Raw genomic sequence first — 24,877 nt, forward strand, 5'->3', positions numbered from 1 at the left:
TTCATTTACAAAGAACAAACTGTAACCGGTTCAAACATTATTGACCTGATTCGAACAGCTACCCAGAGTCATGGGCTGCCTAAGATTAAACCTCACGGTTGGGACTATTTTATGGAAACTATCGCACAGCTGAACACCCCGTCAACGGTTATCGGTAATACAGGGAGTGCAGAATTATTAGGCAAGTTATACTTTTGAGGATTAATTTTATTATTGAACAACAACCATGTTCTCAATGAACCCAAAAAACTCATTAATATCAAAGCTGAATATTTTTGGAAGTAGTTTTTAGTTTGTTTTTAGTTTTAGCTATTTTAGGGGGATATCTGTGTGTGCAGGTGACTATTACTGTGCATAATTATTAGGCAACTTAACAAAAAACAAATATATACCCATTTCAATTATTTATTTTTACCAGTGAAACCAATATAACATCTCAACATTCACAAATATACATTTCTGACATTCAAAAACAAAACAAAAACAAATCAGTGACCAATATAGCCACCTTTCTTTGCAAGGACACTCAAAAGCCTGCCATCCATGGATTCTGTCAGTGTTTTGATCTGTTCACCATCAACATTGCGTGCAGCAGCAACCACAGCCTCCCAGACACTGTTCAGAGAGGTGTACTGTTTTCCCTCCTTGTAAATCTCACATTTGATGATGGACCACAGGTTCTCAATGGGGTTCAGATCAGGTGAACAAGGAGGCCATGTCATTAGATTTTCTTCTTTTATACCCTTTCTTGCCAGCCATGCTGTGGAGTACTTGGACGCGTGTGATGGAGCATTGTCCTGCATGAAAATCATGTTTTTCTTGAAGGATGCAGACTTCTTCCTGTACCACTGCTTGAAGAAGGTGTCTTCCAGAAACTGTCAGTAGGACTGGGAGTTGAGCTTGACTCCATCCTCAACCCGAAAAGGCCCCACAAGCTCATCTTTGATGATACCAGCCCAAACCAGTACTCCACCTCCACCTTGCTGGCGTCTGAGTCGGACTGGAGCTCTCTGCCCTTTACCAATCCAGCCACGGTCCCATCCATCTGGCCCATCAAGACTCACTCTCATTTCATCAGTCCATAAAACCTTAGAAAAATCAGTCTTGAGATATTTCTTGGCCCAGTCTTGACGTTTCAGCTTGTGTGTCTTGTTCAGTGGTGGTCGTCTTTCAGCCTTTCTTACCTTGGCCATGTCTCTGAGTATTGCACACCTTGTGCTTTTGGGCAATCCAGTGATGTTGCAGCTCTGAAATATGGCCAAACTGGTGGCAAGTGGCATCTTGGCAGCTGCGCGCTTGACTTTTCTCAGTTCATGGGCAGTTATTTTGCGCCTTGGTTTTTCCACACGCTTCTTGCGACCCTGTTGACTATTTTGAATGAAACGCTTGATTGTTCGATGATCACGCTTCAGAAGCTTTGCAATTTTAAGAGAGCTGCATCCCTCTGCAAGATATCTCACTATTTTTGACTTTTCTGAGCCTGTCAAGTCCTTCTTTTGACCCATTTTCCCAAAGGAAAGGAAGTTGCCTAATAATTATGCACACCTAATATAGGGTGTTGATGTCATTAGATCACACCCCTTCTCATTACAGAGATGCACATCACCTAATATGCTTAATTGGTAGTAGGCTTTCGAGCCTATACAGCTTGGAGTAAGACAACATGCATAAAGAGGATGATGTGGTCAAAATACTCATTTGCCTAATAATTCTGCACGCAGTGTACAAGAACAAGAGAACTTTTCGATAATTTGAAAAAGCGGGCGCTGAGTGAACCCTTTGACGAGGCTCGAAGCCCTTTTAACCCTCCGGTGTTATTAACATCGCCTACTGTGTCGACCCGGGGCTCATTATTACCTAAAAAGAGGCCCCCGCCCTTGTTGCAAGCTGCTTGGTTAACGTTGTAAATTTTCTTACTTTGGCGATTATATATAAACTTTCTTTGTATTAAACAGCTTATAATGTTTTTATTTGTTTTACATAAATTTTTACTTTGCATGTATATAAAATTTATTTGTGTGTAATGTCTTATAATGTTTTATTTACGCTACATAAACTGTTTTAAATAAAAATGTAGTCTGTTTTTCTTTTTACAATAAATATAATAGCTTGATTATTTAAAATTGTATAAACAGTTAGGACGCTGAGTAGACGCTGTTTAAAACACAGCTAAAATGCCTGCAAAAAGCAAAATATTGCGAAAGCAATACTACACGCCTAAAGCGGTCAGCTCTTATGGGGGCGTTGAATCCTTATTCAGAGAAGTACGGAAATTTGGAATGAGAAAAGACTCTGTAAAAAACTGGTTGAGCAACGAGGATACTTATACATTGTACAAACCTGTTAAAAAATCTTTTACAAGAAACAAAGTTATGGTGTCTGATATAGATGCTCAATGGCAGGCAGATCTTGTGTCGATGCTGGATTTTTCTAAAGAAAATAATGGTGTAAAATACCTGCTGACGGTCGTTGATATTCTATCTAAATATGCCTAGGTGTCGGGCCTTTCAAATAAGTCCGGCGCTACCGTGGCTACCGCTTTTGAGCAGATATTTAAGTTAAGCGGCCGAACCCCCCGAAAGCTCCAGACTGATCGGGGCCGTGAGTTTATAAACAAACCTATGAGGCGTCTTTATGAGTCCTATAAAATACATCATTTTTTAACTACAAACGCTGTTAAGGCTGCGTTGGTCGATCGTTTTAATAGAACGCTGAAAACTAAAATGTGGCGCTATCTTAGAGAACAAAACACGTACAGGTACATTGACAAGTTACAAGACTTGGTGTATAGTTATAACCACACATACCACAGAACTATAAGGCGGCGCCCCGTCGATGTGACAAAAGAGAACTCTTTAACCATTTGGAAAAATATCTACGGGTGTTACGATACTATTAAAAAAGTTAAACCGTTATTAAAAATAGGTGACCACGTCAGAATTGTGTGCGTTATAAGGGGGTTTTTACAAAGGGGTATGAACAAACCTATACGGACGAGATATTTAAAATTCACGCTGTAAACACTCGGGGCCTCCGACCCCTTTATAAGTTGAAAGACCTGTCCGATGAGCTCATTGAAGGCTCATTCTACCCGGAGGAAGTCCAAAAAGTAACTCTCGGCAAGCTACGAGTTTACAGGATAGAAAAAATACTGAAAAAGAAGAAAGTTCGTGGTAAAACACTGTGTTTTGTAAAGTGGATAGGTTACCCCGACAAGTTTAACTCTTGGGTACCTGAAAAACAGTTGATGCGTCTGTAAACTATGGAGGACGGCTCGTTTTTTATCACGCTGCCCTGCAACGCCTCTGCCAAACTTTATCCCGAAAACAGCATCGCCGATTACACCACTAAGTTAGCAAAAGCGGTGCATCTTCGCGGCCCTTACGAAGTGGCTTTAGTGGAGATTCAGTATCCACATACGTGGGAAACCTTTGGCCCCGGAGATGGTGTATTTTACGTCGCACAGCGCTCCGAGTCGATCAGTGAGCTTTTTGTTAAATCGGGTTATTACGCCAATATGCACGATCTCATCAAAGCCATTAATAGCAAACTTGAATTTATAAAAATACCTCCCGATCAACTGCGTCTAAGATACGACGATATTGACAGAACCGTTTATGTACTGAATTCACCAGCCTACAAGTTCATGCCTTGTGTGAAGTTGGGGAATATTTTGGGGCTGACGGGGTATTCGCAAGCTCCGTCGCTCAAGAATGTAGACACCGAGCACATCACTCTCCGCTACAAAGGACCCGGCTTACCTGTTTTAGAACATCATGTTGGCGGTATAAAGGGGCTTGCTCTAGTTTCATCAAAAGAGAAAAAAATTTATTCCGATATTAAAGCTGGTTTTTATACATTATTTGTTTGTACCGATATCGTCCAACATCAACTTGTTGGCGATAGTTACGTACAACTTTTAAGAACTGTCGAGTTAGGCGGTAAAAATGGTGATATAGTCACGCAAAAGTATCACCGGCCGGTCTATATACCTGTTTGTAAACATCATTTTGACACGGTCACAATATCGATACTCACGGACCAGGCTAAACCTGTTAAATTCAAATACGGTAAGACTATTGTGCGATTACACTTTAGACCGCGCGCTGTGACGACGCATTAAAATGTTGTCCCAGAGAGTGTACGGTGACCCAGACGCATATACGCATTATTACATAACGCAAGCCGGTCATGGCTTGGACGGATTTCACGGTACTGAATTCATGCATGGTTCTGGACTCGCCGGATTATTTAGGGGTCTGTTCCGACGTGTCGTTCCCCTATTTAAGAAAGGTGTGGAGCTTGTAAAACCGCACGTGAAAACAGCCGCCCGTAACATTGCTAAAGACGTTGTCACTACGGCCTCGACCGCCTTTATGGATCGTATAAATAGGTCGGCGCAGCGTCAGGAGGGCTCTGGTGTCGTACAAATACGTAAAAAAACGCGTAAAAGAAAACGTGAACGCGCGGCCATTGTCTTTCCAACTTTTATGAATAAAGTAGCAAAACCTAAGAGACGTCGCCGCCAGAAAACAAGAAGTCGTTCACCGAGTGACATCTTCTAGTCACCCGTTATGGCTTTCGTGCATGACGCCTCCGCCGAGTACGCCAAATCAGAATTGGATATCTTTCAAATACCGCCTACCCAAACAAGCATTGAAAAATCGCTTTATGTAGAGGTACAGCCAATCGCAGCAATCACTGACAATGCCCCTTTGGAATTCTACATCACGGGCAGCGGTGAATATTATTACGATCTTAATAACACCTTGTTACACGTTGTTTGCAAAATCGTTAGTCCTGATAACACCCCCATACCCGAAGGCTCCCGCGTTGCGCTTATTAACTACCCTATAGCGAGTCTTTTTAATCAACTGGATATAACGCTCGGCGACACGTTGATTTCAAGAAGCGACAACCTTTATACGTATAGAGCGTATATAGAGTCGCTAATAAATTATAATTCACAAACTTTAGCGTCCCAATTTACCGCCGGTTTATTCTATAAAGACACAGCGGGGCATCATGATGACCGGGTTATCGACGGGCGTAATGAAGGCTTCAGCAGGAGAGCAAAGTATTCAGCCCGATCTAAGAGTGTTGAATTAATGGGCCCCATTTACGCCGATATATTTAATCAACCGAAGCTAATACTGAACGGTTTAGACCTAAAGATAAAATTGACCAGAAACAAAGACACTTTCTGCCTTATGTCGGCCGAGGCGGCCCATTTTAAAGTCCAAATACAGCACGCTTCCCTGTTTGTCAAAAGAGTACAAGTATCGCCCGCTGTAAGAATCGGTCACAGTCGCGCTCTGTTAACAGCTAACGCGAAGTACTCGATAGATCGGGCATCGCTTAAAGTGTATAGCGTCCCCGCCGGTACTCGCATTTGCAACCACGAGAATCTTTTCCTCGGAAACCTACCAAAAACAGTAATACTATCGTTTGTGGATAACGAATCATTTTCCGGGAGTTACCAAAGAAATCCTTTGTGCTTCAACCACTATAATGTGAATTATGCAGCCTTATATTTGGATGGTCAACAGATACCGGCAAAACCTTTTCAACCTAACTTCCAAGACGAATCAGCTGTTCGTGAATATATGTCCCTAGTACATATTTCGGGGAAACACAAGGCCGACAACGCTTTATCCGTCGATCGACACGAGTTCTTGAACGGTTACACTTTGTTCGCTTTTGATTTATCGCCGGATCAAGAGCCCGGCGGTCATTTCTCTCTAGTAAAAACTGGCAATCTGAGAGCTGAAATTAGATTTGCAGAGCCGATTGCAAACACAATTAATATGATTGTATATTCAGTTCATGAAAATATTATTGAAATAAATAATCTTCGGGATGTCTTATATGATTTTCAATAAAAATGAATAATTATGAAATTGCCTGTGTTATTAAAGCTGATATTAACGCCAGGCGCATATTTAAAGGTGTATTCCCATGTGATTTATTACCTGGAGGTAAAATCATCGACAGGCCCGCTGCCTACATTGTAAATATGGATAATTCATCTCAGCGGGGGAAGCATTGGATTTTACTTATATTATACCCGAATGATATATCTTATTTTTTTGATAGTTATGGTTTATCCCCCGCAAATGAAATATTTCCTGGCGACTTTATGCAGTTTTTATATAAAAATTCTAAGACTATAAGATATCAAAACAGACAAATACAAGACGCCGTTAGTTCCGTCTGCGGCCATTACTGTATCTATATCTTACAATGTCTCGCTAAAGGAATGTCTTTTGAAAATGTTTTAAAAATGTTCACTAACGATTTTAGAAAAAATGACCGTATTGTGCGATCATTTGTAACAAGACGCATGAAACGCTTATGTATACGATGCTGTAATTACAATCAAACGTGTCTGTCCCTACGTGATTGTTGCAAATAAGGAAATAAATAAAGCTTTTTAACCGAATAATATTCGTCATCGTTTTATTTTAATACTATTATATTAAATTAATATCAGGTGCTATAAATTTTAATATCAAACACGATCAATTTTAATATCAAACACGATAAATTTTAATAGCTAACACTATAAATTTTTAATAGCAACCACTATAAATTTTAATAGCACACACTATAAATTTTAATAGCTAGCGCTATAAATTTAATATCAAACACTATAAATCTTAATAGCAAACACTATAAATTTTAATATCAAACACTATAAATTTTAATAGCAAACACTATAAATTTTAATAGCACACACTATAAACTTAATATTAAGCAATATCAAGCGATATAAAATTAATATCAAGCGATATAATCTTTATATCAAACAATATCAAGCGATATAATCTTTATATCAAACAATATCAAGCGATATAAAAATAATATCAAGCGATATAAACTTTATATCAAGCGATATAAACTTTATATCAAACAATATCAATCAATATAAAAGTGGCGGGGTTATCTGTATAAAAGGAGGCGTGGTACCTGTCACTTTTAGTTTGACTAAACATATACCCTCTTACTACTGATGCCCATTCAGTAGGTCAATTTTAGTATGCTCTTCCTATATTCCTCTTTACACCATACCCATACTTTATATCTCCCAGGGGTGTACCGCACTTTGTATTTATACGTTTGTCATCTCGTTTTGAATGTTTTTTAACATGTATTTCAATAAAATATATATATATTTATAGCTAATTAGCCTCAGTGTTTTGTTATAGGTCTTTCCATGTTGCTGAGCTAGCTTTGCTAGAAGGGTTTGTTACTTGTTGCTTTTTGTGTTTTCATGTAACCTATTTTTGGTTCAATTTATATGACAGTAGTTGGTGGGCTAGCAGTTCCGACAAGCCAGCAGTTAGCCGTTGGGCAAGAGGATTATCCGGCGTCCTCATTTTTTTACACTCGAACATTTGGGCCATGGAAGCCTGCCTTGTGCCAGATGAACGCGACGACGGCATGGTGGAAGGTGGAGTGAAAGACAAATGGGAGGAGAGAGGAGAAGGAGAAGAGGCAGGACGTGGAGCACCAGGAGTGTGGCTTTGTGGGTTCTGACGGCGTTGCTCCCACTGGGCTCGTGATGGGAGGCCAGGTGCCTTCTTAAGGCGGTCGTCCCTAGGTGAGTTTTGAGCTTACCGTGACTTATGCGTTGACAGCACAGGGTGCAGATGGCAACACTATTATCAGCAGCTGACAAGTTAAAAAAAGCCCACACTGCGGAGCCATGTGTCGGTGTCCTGGGAGCGCAAGATGTGACCGTGCATGGTGGATGGCTCGCTCTAGATACATTTGCAGTCTGCTTTTTGCCTCCTGTGCACTGCGTGTTCTGCCTGTTTCTCCTCCTTCTCCTCCCTATCTGCTGCTTCATCTCTCCCTCTGAACTCCCCTACTCTTCCTCTCTTGTGGGCACCCAAGTGACGTCCATCGACACATCATCATCGTCACCTTAACCACCACTGACATTAGAGATCTCAGAGTAGGCAGCAACAGCGGAGACAATCCTCCTTGGGCTCATCTGGGTACTGTTGTCAGACCGCTGGCTGGCGGCCATTGCTACCTCCTGATCCGATGCCAAGAATGGCTGTGCATCGGTAATGTCTGGGAATTGATGGGAAAATTCCTCTGACTCGAATGGAGGGGCTATGGTGGTGGTGGTGTCTTTGGGGGGGCACACAGCAGAGAGTGAGGATGGTGCAGATACCGAGGATGAGGAGGGTGCAGAAGCGGAAGGTTGAGGGAGCCACTCAACCAACTCTGGTGCGTCCTTTGACATAATAGCATGCACCTTCTCCAACTTCCCACTTATGCTCTGGCCTGCACTTATGCTCACGACCCCTAACACCCCTGCGGAACGGCCTGCATCTTCCTCTGCCTGTCATTTTCAAAATGACACTGTACCAATGTCCCTAGAGAAGAGCAGTATTTGTGAAAGCTGATATATGGCAGGCCTCAATCAGTTGTTAGTTGAAGCAGGTATATCACCCTCAAGCAGTAATTTTGTGGACGCAGGTATATGGAAAACCTCAATCACTATTTTGTGGATGCTGATAGATTGCAGCCCTCAATCAGTATTTTCTGGAAGCATACAAATGCACTATAATATACTTTCTTTGTGAGAAAGTTAGTTATAGGTATATCACACCCCTTAGTGTATCACATCTATCGATAGCACAATGTTACCAGTCCTTAAAAGGACTTTTGTTGCCCTATTAGCTAGCGTTTGGTATCTCTAAGTTCCTAAAAGCCTGTCCCTGCTCCAAAATGCTACCTTTCCCTACACTGGCAAAACACATAATGTAAAATGGCTGCCAGATCGGGTTCTGTTATAGGGTTGGGGGGTGTCCATTTGCTGAAACGTCTTAATTGGCTGTCCTGTCCCACCTGATGGATGTGTCATGGGTCAAAGTTCGGCGCAATGCAAAAGAATATGGCGCGCGCGGACATCGCCATATGTTCACATGTTCGGCGAATTGCGAATGAGCAAAGTTCGCTGCGAAACGACTGCCAGGCAAAACGCAAGGCCATCTCTACTGGTGGCTCCCCTGCAGCAAAGATCAGCTGCCTGTATGGGTTTAAAGGGTGAAAACCAGGAGACTGCCTGGATAACACTCTTAGGTCTAGCCCAAAGTTAAACTGGTTAGTTGGCACAGTGGCTCCACACCCATTGTTTGTTACACCCATTGTGTTCCACATTATGAAGATTTTAGCTACAGTGTCTCTCTATCTCCCTGTCTTAGAAGGGAGGATATAAAGGGCTGCAGTTATTTCATTTCCATCTGCCTTATATTAATATGAACGCAGAATGCAGCTTGAAAATGAACACAGATCAAAATGGAGCACTCAGTTTTTAATTTTAGTTTAGATAATGGAGTTATGTTACAAATGGTCCTATAAACTAAATCATCTCACATAACATTTACACAGGAGGGTTAAATTCTCCAAATGGCATTGAGAAAATGAAGCTACATTTATCTGGATTTCTAAATATGTATTCAAGACATAGATGCTGTAGGTGTAGATGAAAGGTTTGTGAAATAAAGGAACAGGGGTAAATAAATAAAAGATAGGTGCTTTTGATGGGAATATTTGTGCACTCCATAGGAGTGTAGTGCAGGAAATGTGTCCTTAGGAATGTATGTTTACTGTATAAACGGATTCTTCAGGAGAAGGAAAGAGAATATAAAATAGACCTTCCCACTGAGATTCATTCTGAACAGGCACTTTTGTCTTACAGACCATCAAATTTCAGGAAGCACATAGAATATTTTTTCAAACATGTGCAGCAGGGTGGCTCTGCCATTACAGAAATGTCACCTTCCACCCACCAGGCAATGATTAAATGGAGGAACAATCAATTGTTCCAGGGAAAGAAAAAACTGTTTAGCATCCCATGGTTTGTAGAGGCAGGCAGAAGGTGATTGTGATCCATTGGAAAGCTTGTCTGCTGTGTGTGGCATTCTCCATTTAGGTGGGCAGAATAATGGTTCTAGGGTACTCAGCAAGCTTCACATTCTACAAACTGTACAGCTCACTTTTACTGCTATTTAATAACTGGTTGGCAAAAGCTATTGTCCTAAAGTGCTGGTAGACCCTTCAGTATTTAATTAGCTTAATTCTAATTAAGGCCTCTTGCACACGACCGTATGGCTTTTTCAGTATTTTGCGGTTCGCAAAAAACAGATTCACAAAAAATATGGATGATGTCCGTGTGTATTCAGTTTTTTTGCGGAACGGAACAGCTGGCCACTGATAGAAAAGTACTATCCTTGTCCATTATGCGGACAATAAGGGTCCATTCACACGTCCGCAAAATGGGTCCGCATCCGTTCTGCAATTTTGCGGAACGGGTGCAGACCCAGTCATTTTCAATGGGGGCCGGAATGTGCTGTCCTCATCCGCATTTGCGGATCCGCACTTCCGCATCTGTGCTTCCGTTTCCGCAAAAAAATAGAACATGTCCTATTCTTGTCCGCAATTGCGGACAAGATTAGGCATTTTCTATTATAGTGTCGGCGATGTGCGGTCCGCAAATTGCGGAATGCACATTGCCAGTGTCCATTTTTTGCCGATCCGCAATTTGCAGATCCGCAGAACACTTACGGAAGTGTGAATGGACCCTCATAGGACGTGTTCTATCTTTGAACGGAACGGAAAAAAGGAAATACGGAAGGCATACGGAGTACCGTTTTTTTTGCGGATCAATTAAAATGAATGGTTCCGTATACGGAACGCAAAAAATGGAACCTAAACGGAAAAAAATATGTAAAAGGAAGGTAAATGCAAGTGTAGCCCTATTTTTTTCTTTCTTTTTTTACTATGCAACTGTATTGATATTCACCATTAATCAAACATACAATTATATTTTTTACTTCCTGTGCAATATACTGTATTCTCCTCTACTGTATTTTTCCTTTACTCACTTATTTTTTTCCTTCCACTTCCTTTCTTTTCCTTCTTTACTTTCTCCTCTGTTTTCTTAAAAACACTATTACATGTTAAGGCATCATGTACCTGACTGTATCCATTTTGCAGTCTGCAAACTGCAGATCCGCAAAATACAAATACCGGCTGTGATCATTCCGCAATGTTCTCACTCCTATCAGTAGAAATGCCTATTCTTGTCTACAAAATTGACAAAATAGGACATTTTCTATAATTTGCGGAATGGCCACACGGATGCAGACAGCACACAGATAACATCCGTGTGCTGTCCACATATATTGCGGACTCATAGAAATTAATGGGTCCACAAAAAATGTGGACCAAAACTATGGTCATGTGCATGAGGCCTAAACCCTACACATTGTGAAAAAAGGTACAGTATAAGGCTACTTTCACACTAGCTTTTTTGCTGGATCTGGCAGTGTTCAGCAAAAACGCTTCTGTTACTGATAATACAACCATCTGCAGCTGTTATGAACGGATCCGGTTGTATTATCTTTAACATTGCCAAGACGGATCCGTCATTAACTCCACTGAAAGTCAATGGGGGACGGATCTGTTTTCTATTGTGTCAGATTGTGTCAGAGAAAACTGATCCGTCCCCATTGACTTGCATTGGGGGTCATGTTGGATCCATCTTGCTCCGCATCCCAGGACGGAAAGCAAACTACAACATGTTGCGGTTTGCTCTCCGGTCTTGAAACGCAACTAAACGGAACGGAATGCATTTTGGAGGTACTCAATACCTGAAAACTTAAACGCTAGTGTGAAAGTAGCCTAAGCGTTTCTAGCACACAAATAAGAACATCAATGAAAAGTTCAATAATCCTATATAGATGAAGAAAGCAGTAAATATCATGCAGTTTATACAAAGGTATATTATTATCAATACTATCACAAACTTATATGAAAATTCATCTGGTATACATTTAAAATATGCAAACAGGATATAGTAAAATATATACCTACAGTGTTGTTTACAAACAACGACAAAATGCCCGAAATGATCATAAATATAGTTCATTTTATTACAACAAATTCATAACATATCATAATGTACATAATAAAATTAAAATAGCAGGGAACACCAGCAGAAAGGCAAATGCCAGAATACACCGGCCTATGCCGCTATCACCCACCAAAAGTTGTAAAACATGTCAAGCACAACCAAGTTATGAATGCATACATTATCTAATCAAAGAAGTAATATCAATAAGTATATGGCCCAATATGTAGCATATAAAAATATCATCTAAACGTGTACAAATCCCTAAAAGGAACAAAACTCTAGGGTGAAACCTATCACTCAATAGAGCCAATAGCCAAAGACAGAAATACAGCAAAGGCTAAATATAAGAGCAGGAGAGAAAAGTTAATCCCTCAAGAAATAGCAGTGAAAGACCCTATAGTAAGAGGGTGAAATGAGCCAAATAAATTGTTGTAATCAAATCAATGTATACCGCAGGACATGATGGGGGGTGAGAGGAGCAGCACAGGTCAGGATAGGAACCTCGACACGTGTTTCGCCTCAGCTTCGTCGAGAGGTAAGTAACATATAGCCATAAGCCCCTATTTATATCTCCCACAAATGCCAGGTGCATATGATATTAGTATAAATCAAAAACAGCTGCTGCCTAATATCGAGCGCTTCATACCTAGACGCCGTACTCATCAGGAGGAGGGGTGGAATGCAAGCCATGCGTTCCAGCCCGCCTCCCAAGGATACGTAGCGGCGTCCCCACGTGACACAGCGCACAGCGCACCACGGCAAAGCTCTGCATCAGCTCATCAGGTAACTAAGATACCCAGGTAAATAATAATATACCCGGCGCACAGACCATATTATATGGAATCCAACATGTGGGAGATATGAACCACTCAAATATAGTCTAAAAAATAAATATGAACAGAGAAGTAAAGACATCCACCTAGATATTACCAAGCGGTCTCAACATAGCATGGGATACATCACTGAATACGATAGCCAAACATTAAAAATTACATGATTAAACCATAGTGCATGACATAGTAACATATCCTACAATAAATCATACATATTTAATAATAATGATACTAATTCATATATAGAGTGAAAAATACATAATGAATAGAAAAAACAATAATATAATATAAACAATATTATAATAAATACATACAAGTGACAATTCATAATAATGGTGTCAAAAAATACTGGCACCACAACAGTTAGAGTGACATAGTGCAACAAAAGCCAAATATTTATGAACATGTCAATGGCAACTAAATCAAAGATCTAATAGATATAAAGTGACAAGTGCAAAAATGTAAAGTACAAGATCAACACAAAACATATACTATCGAAAATCCCATTATAATACAGCAATGATTCATCTTCATGTTCTTATTCCATGCGGTCCATCCCTCTCGTAGCATACCAAAGATAGTGGTTCAATGATCATAAGGCCATACGGCTACAAAGGAACTAATCACTAAAAATCTCTATAAAAAAATACCTAAAGAAAAGATTTGAAACTCAAAGCCTCATTCAATCCATGAGGAGTCACGGTATTAAGCAGAACCATCCATTTTGTTTCTTTTTGGAGGATACAACGCTTTATGTCTCCTCCCCTAATTCCCAATTTACGCAATCAATCCCTCTAAAGGAGATTCCTCTGGGATTACAGTTGTGGGCCTCCCTAAAATGTTTCGCCACCGGTTTCAACTTCTTGAGTTTATCTTGTTTAGTGATCTCACCTGCTGCCCTGATGTCTCGGATATGTTCTAATACTTTAATTTTGAACGCCCTCGTGGTCATCCCTATATAGATCAAACCACAAGGGCACCCCACGCAATAGATGACTGCCTCTGCTTTGCAGGAGATGTGATGTAAAATTTTATATTCTTTGTCCCTACCAGAATTGGCAAATTTGTCTGTCTTAACCATATAGCGGCGTGCAGTACAGCTACCACATGGGAAAGATCCCCATTGTGGGCCTTTGTTGCCAAAGAGACCACCTCTCGTCGGGGCCACATAGTGGGTTCTGGTCACCGTGTCCCTTAGGTTCTTTGCCCTCTTCCAAGTGACAAGTGGTCTCTCCGAGATCACTCTCTTCAAGTCCTTGTCCGTGCGAAGGACTTGCCAATGTTTCTGGAGGATAGCCTGCAGTTGTCTCCATTATGCATTGAAGTTGGTAATAAATCTGGGGAAGCCATAATCTCCTCCTTTTTTTTGGTTAGCATGACCCAACAAATTCTCCCTAGAGAGGTATTTGGCCTTAACATAGCCTTTATGAATCACTTTCTTTTACAATAACCCCTCTCCAAAAACCTCTGTGATAGGTCCGCTGCCTGTCGCTCAAACTTAACCTCACTAGAACAGATCCTCCTAGCAGCTTCAGAACTGGCCAACGGGTATAGCTCGACAAACCTGTGGATGCTGTGAGGAGAAAGAAAACAGCAGGGAGTTGGTGGCGGTAGGATATAGTAAAATCCTGCAAATAAGAAACTCCACTTTGATATCACTTTAAGTGAAGGAGTACTCCTCCAAAATTTTACAGTGGGTTCCTATCTTTAGTATAAACGCCCGCGTTATTAAGACATGTAATATACAGCTATTGAAACACAACACACATCTACACAGTACATAATACATACATAATATATTATATCCAACTGTACCTTCATAATAATAATAAAAAAATACCCTCATAAAAGAAACCCTCATCCATACAAAAAGTAGAGTATATGACCTGAAAAGGGATGAAGATTCTATTACATTGCAAAACGTGATTATTTTCTTTCTTGTTTCTCCTAATTTTGGTCAAACACCAGCTAAAAAGTGAAAATTATTTTTATATAATTTTATATATAATTTTCTTCTGTACAGTACCCTGAAAGATTATCAAAACTAGGGTTATTCACTTTAGAAAAAAGACAACTGAGGGGGAGATCTAATTACTATGTATAAATATATCAGGGGTCAGTACAGAGATCTATCCCATCATCTATTTATCCCCAGGACTGTGACTGTGACGAGGGGACATCCTCTGCATCTGGAGGAAAGAAGGTTTGTACACAAACATAGAAAAGGATTCTTTACGGTAAGAGCAGTGAGACTATGGAACTCTCTGCCTGAGGAGGTGGTGATGGTGAGTACAATAAAGGAGTTCAAGAGGGGCCTGGAAGTGTTTCTGGAGCGTAATAATATTACAGGATATAGCTACTAGAGAGGGGTCGTTGATGCAGGGAGTTTTCTGATTGTCTGATTGGAGTCGGGAAGGAATTTTTTATTCCCCTAAAGTGGGGAAAATTGGCTCCTACCTCACAGGTTTTTTTTTGCCTTCCTCTGGATCAACTTGCAGGATGACAGGCCGAACTGGATGGACAGATGTCTTTTTTCGGCCTTATGTACTATGTTACTTTTCTACTATTATACAATGACAATGGGATAACACAGCCGCACTGTCACAAGTTTCCTCTGTTAAATTTATCAAGAGTGAGGTTCTCAGTATAAGAAATTATTGACAGCTGAGAACAAGGAAGACTCAGAACTCAAAGAAGAGGAAGAGTGTAGGCTGACTGCAATTATTGAAGGTATGGTATGGGCAATACTGACTCTGTGACTTGAGAAGGGATCTTCAGGTACACAAAAAGTCACCGCTACAGCCAATCGCTGTCCTCAGTGTCAGAAGACAGTGATTGGTTGCAGTGCTCTTATGCTCTATACCTGCACGTCCCCACTATAGTTTATAAACAAACAGCAGCAGAAGGACCAAGCAGAATCACAGAGAACAGCACCGTAGGATGGAGTGTCATTTTTTTATTTTAAGCTGTTGCAGGGTTTGTCCAAGATTTTTATTATCTGGGGCAACATCTTTAAATCCTTAAGACATCTTTAAATCCTTAAGAAATAATGACATACCTGTACTTCATGGATTGCCATACTTAAAGGTACCATGATGTATAGGCGTGTCATGATGATCATAGGGGCACAAGAAATGTTCATGTACGATCTACATGAGGAGTCTGGTTGCAACTGATAACCAGGCATCTGTAAAAGCAGTGTGCTGCTGCAAATAGTGATAGGTAGATAGATAGATAGATAGATAGATAGATAGATAGATAGATAGATAGATAGATAGATAGATAGATAGATCTCTCTTTCTTATCTTTTAAGTGGGGTGCAGGAAATAAACTTTATCTTGTGAACTCAGGACTTTTTAAACATAACTTGACTGTGCAGGTCAAGTGCATTTTCCATCTTATCCTCTACTGCTAAAAGTTATTCCAGTTGTGGGAGCATACTCACACTCTTTCAATACCATAATATGTCTTATATATCCAAGTGACTCAAAGTCATTGTTTAAATATAACATAAAGCAAAACATAATTGAAAATGAGAGAACAGAAAGAATGGACTATACTATTTGTTCAGAATTGGCCATTAACTTTCTATGATATTTCACAACTCAAAATAATTATCTCTAAATATTGGAATGATAACCTTGAGCTTTTATGAACCACTACACAACTTTTTTTTCCACCTTCTAAGCTGAGAATATTGTTACTGTATAAATATAAAAGTGCATTCAGGAAATTCTTCATGTATTTTGTAATCAGTGTACAAAGTTATTTATTGCTACTGCAAAGTATCAAGAGATACAGCCAACACTTTGAGAGTTGATGCCATCATTTTCTATAAAAATGATTGATTAGTGTCATTTGAAGCTGGAAAGCGATCACAATTCAACATGCCGGGCATTATGACACAATGACACTGTACAATAACTTTATTACCATCAATGATTTAATCTGAGCTTAACATTTGAAAGCTACCCGAATCAGAAGACAGAATGTGCCTTTGTCATAACTTAGTTTTTAAGGATGAAACAAAAAGTTTATAACAATAATGGATTACAGTCTTCGGGTGGATGGAACGTGCCTCAAGATCATTCAAGGCATGTTAGTAGTTTCCATTAGTGTTGGTTGAGCACCAAAGTGCTCGGGTGCTCGAGTAGAACACTTTGGGATGCTCGGGTGCTCTACAGAGCATCAGAGCACAATGGAAGTCAATGGGAGAACCCGAGCATTAAACCAGGCACCCCTGCTCTGAAGAGGGGAGGGTGTCTGGTTCATAGGAAAAGGACAGAAATTGATAGAAACACCACCGAAATGGTTCGGGAACAGCATGTGCATCTTGGACTTCCAGGTCGCTGCTGGGAACGATGTTGTCTGAGTAGTACGACAATTTTACAGACTGACAATAATATGCACAAAACCAAAGATAAAATCGATTTTAGAGGTAAAATTGTTAGAAAACATTCTTTCCTGTATATTTACTTGTATATAAAGTGCAAGTGCTGTCAAAAATTACAAGGAAGAAGCACTCCCATATAACCTGTATATCACATAATGGAGGGCCTCATTCACATTGTGGTACAATAGTTCAGGTAGTGGGACTCCTACAGTCATAAAGCCTATGCACTAAGGGGAAGGGCTGCCAAAACGTAAAATTTTTCAAGGGTGTGTAAAGGGGCGTACATAGAAATCATAGGGCCCCATGGCAAGAATTTAAATTGGGCCCCCATGCCCGTTCCTAGTCCCTCCCACTATGCGCCCTTGCTCCTCTCACTACCCTCCCTAACTTCTCCCCTGCCCCACCTCGTGCAGCAGTATTATACAAATTGGCAGTACTCATGCCGGAACCCAAAAGACCCATTATAGTGAATGGGATCTGGTAGGTTCTGGCGGTGTTCAGCATATTTTAACAAGAATCTGGGGTATTACATGATGTAATACCACCCAACTTTACTGCTGTCCAGCATGGCACATGCGCAGAGACATGAGAAAAGTTTGAGGAAGTAAGTGCCCCCCTTCCCCCATCCTCTGTGTCATGCAGGACAGCTGGGAGACACTGACATTACTCGCTATCCTGCATGACACATGTGCAGAGACATGAGTCTCTAGGAAAGCTGGGTGAACCCCTCCCCCCTGCCTTTCCATGTTCTTATTATCTGCATTTATGCCTTGCAGGATAGCAGGAAATCTGAGTGACATTACATGACGTAATAGCACCCAGCTTTTCTGCTGTCCTGCATGGCACATGTGGAGAGACATGAGAATAGTCTGAGAAAGCTGAGTAACACAACTCCCACCTACCCTCATATCTTCTCATGCCTCTGCACTTGTTCCATGCAGGACATCAGGAAAGCTGAGTCACATTACATGATGTAGTGACAACCAGCTTCCCTCCTGTTCTGAATGGCATATGTGAAAACAATCAAGAGGAGAAAGCGCTGCCGGCACTGCTACACCTGACCAATATGCAGGATTGCAGGGAAGACACAGGAGATGCGATTCAGCAAATGGATACGGTGGTGCTCTGCTGAGATAGACACGGTGGTGTATTCGAAGGAGAGATGAAAGGAGACAGCGGCACTCACCAATTCCAAGATAAAACGTCCAGTTTATTAGGCTTCCATAAAATAGGGTACAGGCAGGTCTGTGCACATAGGTCAAATGAAGGTACAGCCGTTTCACGCTAGATGCGCTTCATCATGCCTTTCATGCTGTGGAGGTGAGTGACTGACCTATAAAGGTCAGGTCAAGCCACTCCCCCCACCGCATCACATAGAGGAACACAGTATTAATTTATTCAATACTCTAGAAGACCAAAAATCACAGTGTATTAAACAAAAACAAATAAATCATTCCTATCATTAAAACCTAATGGTCCCATCTCTTCTGTCTTAATGATCCATAATGCTTCTCTCTTTAGGAGGTTTTGATGCGTTTCTTTCATGTGTTGGATTAATCTAGTGGCTCCAAATTCTGTTTTAAGGCTGTACTTGTGCTCTCTAAAACAAACGAAAAGAGGTCTGAAGGTTTTTCCAATATAAAATTGGCCGCAGGGGCAGAAAAGGGCATAAACTACAAAGGTGGACCTACAATTAATGAAGTCCCTCACTCTGTGTTTTATAGTTCCGATTTTTTAATGTGCGCCTCTCCGCATCTGTTCACACATAGAGCAGTGTCCACACCTGAAATTACCCTCAGCGTTCAAGCCAATTTTTGTTCACATTACATTTAAACTGGCTCTGTGTAATCATGCTTCCTATGGTTTTGCTTCGTCTGAAGCCCACCACAGGTCTACTAGCTACTTTTTCTTGAAGGGTGGGATCCCTTTGTAAAATGTGCCAGATTTTTAATATGGCATTTTTTATTTGCTGCGCCATGGGTGAAAAATCAAATGTTAACACTGGTCTGCTAGGAACTGTGTTGGAGATGGGATTTTTTGCTTCTTGTAGCCCTAAATTTCTGCGCCTGCGGATAGACTTCAGATCAAAATCACCTGCAGATCTTTTCCCTGCAGATTTGAGGAAGGCTTGATCAATGCTAGATTCTGAGTAACCCCTTTCTAGAAACCTCATTTTCATTATTTTGGATTGTTTTAAAAACTCAGTATCACTAGAGATGATCCTATTTAGATGGGAAAATTGACTATAGGGGAGGGCAGAGGTCACATGTGGGTGGTGGAAACTATTGAAGTGCAATAATGCATTGGTCGAGGTGGGTTTCCTAAATATGGTGGTTTCCAAGCAACCTTCTGCCACCTTCACCAAGACATCCAAGAACTCAAATTCTGAGGAATTGATTTTGCTGGTAAACAGCATATTCATATCGTTTTCGCGGTTTAGGTAATCCACAAAGGCTGCAAAGCTTTCTTCATTACCCGCCCAAACGATGAACACGTCATCGATATATCTGAAAAATGCCTTGATATATCTGACGAAGGGATTTTTTACTGAAAACACAAATTTAGATTCAAAATATGCTAAAAAAATATTTAGCAAAGGTACATGCTATGGGGGTCCCCATCGCTGTACCAGATTGTTGATAATACCACAAATCATTAAATAAGAACGCGTTGTGTGTAAGTATGAAGGAAAGGGAGTCTGTGATAAAGTCCACAAGAATTTTGCTTTTTCCCATATCCCTCAATTGATCTCCAATCACTTTTACTCCGAGTTTCTGGGGAATTCTGGTATAAAGATTTTCCACATCGATAGATGCTAAAGAGAATTCTTCATGCCATTCTATCTCTTTTATTGCTGTTAAAAAGTCACTGGTGTCCCTCAAAAAAGAGGGTATCCCTTCCAACAAAGGGATTGGAATTGGTGAGTGCCGCTGTCTCCTTTCATCTCTCCTTTGAATACATCTGAATTTCATATGTGCAGAGGAATAGCCTGGGAAAGCTGAGTGACCACCTCCCCCCCCCTCCACAAATACACCTCTGTACTGTCTTCACCTACAAGTCGTCACTTACTTCAATACCGGTGGGGTTGTGGCAATCCAGAGGAATCAGGTGTGGTGGAGCTAGCAGGCGGGAGGCGGAGCTAGAAGGAGGGAGGTGGGGCTATGAGGTGGGTGCGGGGCTAGCACACGGGAGACAGTTAGGAAGATAGACGGGGGCAGGGACTCTCCTCTACTGCGGGCCCCCCTTCCTTACGGGCCCCATAGCAGCTGCGTGGTCTGTCTATATGGTAGGTATGCTACTGGGTGAGTATGATGCCCTCCTTTATGTGTAATAAAGGGTGTATTGTAGTGTCGGTTCCTTAATTTATTTGAGGGTCAACAGCAGGCCCTCACCCATAATGTTTTAGAGGGGTGACCCTCAAAAACTATTGGAGCAAGGGCCTGGTGATCTGACCATGTAAAACATTAGGGGCGAGGGCCTGCTGCTGATCTGACCATCTAAAACATGAAATCACAGCTAAGACGATATCCCGTCAGAGGGAGAATAAACACGGATGGTATGTATATATTGTATAGTCACAGGGTACCACCTGTCATAAAACGTAGCCTTTATTATTTAGTACGTATAAAATAACAAACTCCCATAAAGACAAACACACAAAGGAAAAGAAAAGAACGACACTTCATAAGTGGATGTGCACTTAGTGCGCTCTGTAACAGTGTTTCTGTTCCTCAGTGAGATTTTTTTAACTCCTTAGGGACACATGACGTACCGGTATCACATGGCGGGCGGTGATCGGAACATGGTGCCTGCTCAAATCATTGAGCAGGCACCTAGGCTAAATGCGCGGGAGGGTCCCGTGACCCCCCCGTGTCGGCGATCGCCACAAACCGCAGGTCAATTCAGACCTGCGGTTTGCGGCTTTCTATAGTGCGGCGGCGGTGCCATCGGGTCCCCATGGGGCTGTGGGGGGGCCCGATGGCATGGAAGGCAGCGCGATGCCTTCCTGAGGCATCTGCGCTGCGTTCCGGTGAAGAGCCTGTGAGATCCAGCCCCCTGGATCTCACAGGCCCCGGAAGCTGTATGAGTAATACTCACAGTATTACTCATACAGCCAATGCATTCCAATACAGAAGTATTGGAATGCATTGTAAAGGAATATACCCCCATAAGTCCCAAAGTGGGACAAAAAATAAAGTGAAAAAAAAGTAGAAAAAATAACGTTTTCCCCCAAAAAAATTAAAAGTTTCAAGTAAAAATAAACAAAAACGTCATTTTCCCCAATAAAAGTAAAAAATAAAATTGGTAAAAAATAGGGGGAAAAAAAAGTATACATATTAGGTATCGCCGCATCCGTATCGACCGGCTCTATAAAAATATCACATGGCCTAACCCCTCAGATGAACACCGTAAAAAATGTAACATAAAAACTGTGCTAAATAAACCATTTTTTGTCACCTTACATCACAAAAAGTGTAATAGCAAGCGATCAAAAAGTCACACGCACCCCAAAATAGTGCCAATAAAACTGTCATCTCATCCCGCAAAAATCATACCATACCCAAGGTAATCGCTCAAAAACTGAAAAAATTATGGCTCTCAGACTATGGAAACACTAAAACATGATTTTTTTTTTTGCTTCAAAAATGAAATCATTGTGTAAAACTTACATAAATAAAAAAAAAGTATACATATTAGGTATCGCCACATCCGTGACAACCTGGTCTATAAAAATCTCACAAGATCTAATCTGTCAGATGAATGTTGTAAATAACAAAAAATAAAAACTGTGCCAAAACAGCTATTTCTTGTTATCTTGCCTCACAAAAAGTGTAATATTGAGCAACCAAAAATTATATGTACCCTAAACTACTGCCACCCTATCCCGTAGTTTCTAAAATGGGGCCACTTTTTTGGAGTTTCTACTCTAGGGGTGCATCAGGGGGGCTTCAAATGGGACATGGTGTCAAAAAAAATAGTCCAGCAAAATCTGCCTTCCAAAAACCGTATGGCATTCCTTTCCTTCTGCGCCCTGCCGTGTGCCCGTACAGCAGTTTACGACCACATATGGGGTGTTTCTGTAAACTACAGAATCGGGGCCATAAATATTGAGTTTGGTTTGGCTGTTAACCCTTGCTTTATAACTTGAAAAAAAATATTAAAATGGAAAATCTGCCAAAAAAGTGAAATTTTTAAATTGTATCTCTATTTTCCATTAATTCTTGTGGAACACCTAAAGGGTTAACAAAGTTTGTAAAATCAGTTTTAAATACCTTGAGGGGTGTAGTTTATAGAATGGGGTCATTTTTGGGTGGTTTCTATTATGTAAGCCTCGCAAAGTGACTTCAGACCTGAACTGGTCCCTAAAAATTGGGTTTTTGAAAATTTCTGAAAAATGTCAAGATTTGCTTCTAAACTTATAAGCCTTGTAACATCCCCAAAAAATAAAATATCATTCCCAAAGGCCCCTTTCACACGGGAGTTGCGGTAAAAGGTCCGGGTGCGTTGATTTTTCCGCGCGAGTGCCAAACATTGTAATGCGTTTTGCACTCGCGTGAGAAAAATCACGCATGTTTGGTACCCAAACCCAAACTTCTTCACAGAAGTTCGGGCTTGGGATCGGTGTTCTGTAGATTGTATTATTTTCCCTTATAACATGGTTATAAGGGAAAATAATAGCATTCTGAATACAGAATGCATAGTAGGTGATCAATTGAGGGTTAAAAAAAAAGAAAAAAATTAACTCAGCTTCTCCTCTTGTTCGTGTAGTTCCCGGTCTCTTCTTTACTTCTTTAATGATGAGCTGTGGGCTAAAGGACCTTTGGTGACGTCAGATCACATGCTCCAATCACATGGTCCATCACCGTGGTGATGGACCATGTAATTGGAGCATGTGATCTGACGTCACCACAGGTCCTAGCCGGTAGTTCATCTTTTAAGAAGTAAAGAAGAGAGCGGGAACTACGCGAACAAGAGGAGAAGGCGAGTTAATTTTTTATTTATTTTTTTAACCCTCAATTGATCACCTACTAAGCATTCTGTATTCAGAATGCTATTATTTTCCCTTATAACCATGTTATAAGGGAAAATAATACAGTGAATAGACTGTCACCTAGCAACCATGCGTGAAAATCGCACCGCATCCGCACTTGCTTGCGGATGCTTGCGATTTTCACGCAACCCCATTCACTTCTATGGGGCCTGCGTTGCGTGACAAATGCAGACTATAGAGCATGCTGCGATTTTCACGCAACGCATAAGTGATGCGTGAAAATCACCGCTCATCTGAACAGCCCCATAGAAATGAATGGGTCGGTATTCAGTGCGGGTGCAATGCGTTCACCTCACGCATCGCATCCGCGCGGAATACTCGCCCATGTAAAAGGGGCCAAAATGATCCAAACATGAAATAGACATATGGGGAATGTAAAGTAATAACTATTTTTGGAGGTATTACTATGTATTATAGAAGTAGAGAAATTGAAACTTGGAAATTTGCAATTTTTAAAAAATTTTTGGTAAATTTGGTATTTTTTTAATAAAATTTTACCAGTGTCATGAAGTACAATATGTGACGAAAAAACTGTCTCAGAATGGGCTGGATAAATCAAAGCGTTTTAAAGTTATCAGCACTTAAAGTGACACTGATCAGATTTGCAAAAAATGGCCTGGTCCTTAAGGTGAAAATGAGCCTAGTCCCTAAGGGGTTAAATTGCATACTGACTAAATTAGATGTTGTAGTTTGCCAGGGGGGCGTGGCTAGCTTCTAAAGGAGGAAGACGTCTCTCTTCCCAGCTCTACTGAGAGTATCACAATCCCAGCTCATCCACAGCTTATCAAGCCTTAAAAGATCCCACTTCAGGCACTTTGGGACTGCAGACACTGCCAACCTCAATTTGAGACCTTTCTCGGGTCGTAAATCAGCTCCTGGCCTGAACTACAATTGCGGCCTAGCAGTGAAGAACATCCACGGCCTAGATTTGACCTGATGCGGCCGTTCGCTGAGCTCCACCTGCCGTTATAAGCCAGAGCAATACCCGCACAGCTGCCGGCCAAGTGGAGGCCCTCAGCCCGGAATCGCAAGCGGCCCTTGTAGGCTTTTAAGGTCAGTGGGATACCGCTCCAGAAAACGGCTAACAGCAAGCGGGCGCCATCTTGGGGGACCCGAACACCGGACCATCCGGCAGTGGATAAGTCATTAACAGGCATCGGAATACAAGATTTAAGGTACCCCCCCTGCCTTTTACGTTCCGGTTTGCCGTGAAGCCACAGGCACTTACCACATAGGCTCCCGACGCACCGCGCAGAGCCTCAGCTGCAGCATCAGCGCTATGCCCAGTGTACCGTTCTAAACCTGGCCCTGGTACTTCCCATAGTGCCGGTCAGTAGCTGCATATTACCTTCATAACCCCTGTGTTCATCCTGCCGAATTTCTGAACACAAGGATCCCTCTCATGTGAAATCGTCTGATTTAAAGGGACAGTAACCCATCTTGACAAAGTGCCAATTTTGCAGCAGCTGTATTTCACATCCATAAAAAGTTTTAAAAGTGCAGCTACCTCCTAACCAATCACACAACTGAAAAGAAGTGTCAGTCACCAGGCTGCAAGCAGGGGATAGAGAAAGCAGCAAAGTAAGGTAGATGCTCACACCTGCTTTACACTGCATCACTTCTTCATTCAGGAAATAATATAATCACTTCCCCCGGCATTTACA

Source organism: Bufo bufo, chromosome 3 (assembly GCF_905171765.1).
Source record: "Bufo bufo chromosome 3, aBufBuf1.1, whole genome shotgun sequence".
Taxonomy (NCBI): Eukaryota; Metazoa; Chordata; class Amphibia; order Anura; family Bufonidae; genus Bufo; species Bufo bufo.